Genomic DNA, 4,831 nt, shown 5'->3' with positions numbered 1-4,831 from the left:
ACTGGTACTCAATATTTGACATGGACGAGAGGGAACAAAGTAACTTCAGTATCAAGAGGCAGTTATTGTGTATATGTATAATTGCAACGTCCTAAAATAATTTGTGTGTTTAAGAAGGAAATTTTAAGAGAGATTTTATATTGTAATAAGGTAAGTCATTACAAACGAATTAAGAATTTAGAAACATTAAGGTAAATTGGCATTTAAAATTTTAATAAATGTGATAATAACTTGGGTAAGAAATGTTTAAAATAAATAAGGTAACTTACATTTAAACTATTCATAAGTTACTTTGCAACTTACACATGTCAAATCAGAAAACAACATGTGCAATAGAAAAAGAGCTGAAGAAAAAAAAAAGATGATATAGCTCACATTCCCAAAGAACATATAGAACCTCTTATTATAATTGAAAACATATGATAAGCCAATATAAATAATTTTATAAATTTATTTATAATTTAATAAATGATTTATAAAGCATTCATGAAATTTATTAGACATTAATAGTTATTATGATACTTTATATACAAATATAAGGCTTTCTATACGTATATAAAATCATTATATCAATTCAAATAAACATTTTTGTTTCTTATTTTATGCAATTTATAAATATAAAAAATTTGATCACATTATTACTATTTCATAGTTTCAACAATTAGTTGCCATAAATAATTATTTCTAAAATTATGTAGATTATTTGGAAAGTGGTAATTGAATTATCCTTTCCTTTTAGATATAATTATAATAAATAAAATCTTCAAATCATCTGCCAATCAAATTATAACAATTTGAAGAGTTCATTTATGATCGACACATAATAAAAAAATCACTTATATGACTTCTCAATCAATATGTAGTAGGTTTATACTTTTAAAAATTATTTATATCATTTTATAAATTATTTTAAAATTCTGATAAATTTATTCTTTAAACAACGATAAATAATTTAAAAATAATATTAATAGACATGTTTGGATTTTGTTATATTTAAAATAGTTCTTATATAACTATATTCGAATACAATTCATCAAGTAGAGTATAAAACTATTATAATTATCTTATATAAAATTTAGTTCATTATATTTTATAAATTATAAATATTGAAAGTAATAAATAAAACATTATTAATCTTTCTATAATTTAGAGAGTTAGTTTCCATAAATTGTTATTTGTAATATTCTTTAGATTATATGGCAAGTGATGTTAAATGATTTTAGACTTACCTTAAACTTGTAGATCTATATTAAATAAATAAAAATTAAGAACAATCGACCAATCAAATTATAACAATTAAATTGAAACTTCACCTATGAGCGACACGTCACCAGAAATCAGTAAAGTGACTTCTTTTTCAAAATATAGAATAAATAGTGCATAGTTTTAGAAGTAACAGATTTTATATTATCATTAATTAGAATTTTATTGTATATGTGTTGTAATTCTTTATTTTAGGTGAATAATATTTTTTTTACATAAATAATATTAAATTGATATACCGGGTATATCCGCAAATACTTCTCCGGAACTTCACTCGAAAATTCATCATCTGTTCCAACAAAATTTGTTTGAAAGAAGCCAATTTTGTACGGATGCGCGGTTGTCCGATAATCACCAATAGCATCGTACAATTTGAATAATTGGACGACCTTCGCATCGCCCTCGATTAATTTCCCTTCGAATTGTTTGATGAGCTGTTCACCAACTGAAGCATGAATTCTGGTCCCCTACACGAAGATGAGATAAAGTTATATGAGTTGGATTGAGAACAAAAGACTAAAGACGATTATGAGTTGTAAAAAATGTAGTAATCTACTTACTTCTTTATCAACGAAAACCATTTGGATGGTGTTTCCGGAATCTTTGTTGTAATTTCTCCACAAGTGAAGAATTCTAACCTCAATACGTCATGTATCTTTACATGGTTTTAATTGCCTGATAAAAGACACTCGGTTTTTGGGAGCTTGAACTATTACAATACTGTTTTTAAAAATTTGATATCTTCACAACACTGTATTGTATGTAAGACCTAGATTAAAGAAAGATATTAACTCTACATTGTCATAAGCTAGTTTGCATTTAATATATATAAGAATTTGCGCAAGTAATGAATATTTAAAACAAGGTAAGTCATTAAAATGAATTAACAATTTAGAAAGATTTAAAAGTCGAATTATGTGATACTAACTTGCGCAAAAAAAATGCTTATTCTCAATAAGGCAACTTTATATTGTCGACCTTTCAAAAATAAATGACGTTGCTATATTTATTTTTTATAATAAATATTGAAATAGATTAAAGAAAGTTATCCCCCTATTAACTATTTCACTGGGAATTTTATATTGTAATAAGGTAAGTCATTACAAACGAATTAAGAATTTAGAAACATTAAGGTAAATTGGCATTTAAAATTTTAATAAATGTGATAATAATTTGGGCAAGAAATGTTTAAAATAAATAAGGTAACTTACATTTAAACTATTCATAAGTTACTTTGCAACTTGCGCAAGAAAACAAAATTATTCATAAGTTACTTTGCAAAATAAATAAGGTAACTTACATTTAAACTATTCATAAGTTATTTTAAAATTCTGATAAATTTATTCTTTAAACAACGATAAAAAATTTAAAAATAATATTAATAAACATGTTTGGATTTTGTTATATTTAAAATAGTTATAATATAAATATATTCGAATACAATTCATCAAGTAGAACATAAAACTATTATAATTATCTTATATAAAATTTCGTTCATTATATTTTATAGTTTATAAATATTGAAAGTGATAAATAAAACATTATTAATCTTTCTATAATTTCGAGAATTAGTTTCCATAAATTGTTATTTGTAATATTCTTTAGATTATATGGCAAGTGGTATTAAATGATTTTAGACTTACCTTAAATTTTTAGGCAACTTTATATTGTCGACCTTTCAAAAATAAATGACGTTGCTATATTTATTTTTCACAATAAATATTGAAATAGATTAAAGAAAGTTATCCCCCTATTAACTATTTCACCGGGAATTTTATATTGTAATAAGATAAGTCATTACAAACGAATTAAGAATTTAGAAACATTAAGGTAAATTGGCATTTAAAATTTTAATAAATGTGATAATAGCTTGGGCAAGAAATGTTTAAAATAAATAAGCTAACTTACATTTAAACTATTCATAAGTTACTTTGCAATTTGCGCAAGAAAAAAAATTATTCATAAGTTACTTTGCAAAATAAATAAGGTAACTTACATTTAAACTATTCATAAGTTATTTTAAAATTCTGATAAATTTATTCTTTAAACAACGATAAATGATTTAAAAATAATATTAATAAACATGTTTGGATTTTGTTATATTTTAAATAATTATTATATAATTATATTCGAATACAATTCATCAAATAAAACTATGATAATTATCTTATATAAAATTTCGTTCATTATATTTTATATTTTATAAATATTGAAAGTGATAAATAAAACATTATTAATCTTTCTATAATTTCGAGAATTAGTTTTCATAAATTGTTATCTGTAATATTTTTTAGATTATATGGAAAGTAGTGTTAAATGATTTTAGACTTACCTTAATTTTTTAGGCAACTTTATATTGTGGACCTTTCAAAAATAAATGACGTTGCTATATTTATTTTTCACAATAAATATTGAAATAGATTAAAGAAAGTTATCCACCTATTAACTATTTCACTGGGAATTTTATATTATAATAAGGTAAGTCATTACAAACGAATTAATAATTTAGAAATATTAAGGTAAATTGTCATTTAAAATTTTAATAAATGTGATAATAGCTTGGGCAAGAAATGTTTAAAATAAATAAGGTAACTTACATTTAAACTATTCATAAGTTACTTTGCAATTTGCGCAAGAAAAAAAATTATTCATAAGTTACTTTGCAAAATAAATAAGGTAACTTACATTTAAACTATTCATAAGTTATTTTAAAATTCTGATAAATTTATTCTTTAAACAACGATAAATAATTTAAAAATAATATTAATAAACATGTTTGGATTTTGTTATATTTAAAATAATTATTATATAATTATATTCGAATACAATTCATCAAGTAGAGTATAAAACTATTATAATTATTTTATATAAAATTTCGTTCATTATATTTTATAGTGTATAAATATTGAAAGTGATAAATAAAACATTATTAATCTTTCTATAATTTCGAGAATTAGTTTCCATAAATTGTTATTTGTAATATTCTTTAGATTATATGACAAGTGGTGTTAAATGATTTTAGACTTACCTTAAATTTTTAGATCTAAATTAAATAAATAAAAATTAAGAACAATCGACCAATCAAATTATAACAATTAAATTGAAACTTAACCTATGAGCGACACGTCACCAGAAATCACTAAAGTGACTTCTCTTTTAATATATAGGGGGATGTCAAGTTTTTTATTTAAAAAATTAACAAAAAGTTACATCCGAAATTTAAAAAAAATAACTAAATTAATGCCTTTTTAGTTTTAAAATGTTATGTCCAAATCTATTAAAAATAAAAAATTAGTTAACTGAAAGTTATATTTTTAAATATAAAAAACTTGAGAAATGAAAATTTTAATTTTTTTTTTCAAAATCTAAATATCCGAACTTGATCCGAAATAACCGAATCCGAACTAAAAATACCCGAACCCGACCCGAAGTACAGAAATACCCGAACGGGTTCTACACCTCTATACCGAAATACCCGAAAATCCGAAATACCCGATCCGAACCTGAACGGGTACCCAAGGCTAAACTAAATCGATAATTATTATCCCTTAGCTATATATGGGCTTAA

Source organism: Brassica rapa, chromosome A05 (assembly GCF_000309985.2).
Source record: "Brassica rapa cultivar Chiifu-401-42 chromosome A05, CAAS_Brap_v3.01, whole genome shotgun sequence".
In the NCBI taxonomy this organism is placed as follows: Eukaryota; Viridiplantae; Streptophyta; class Magnoliopsida; order Brassicales; family Brassicaceae; genus Brassica; species Brassica rapa.
This window is presented reverse-complemented; position numbering follows the sequence as displayed.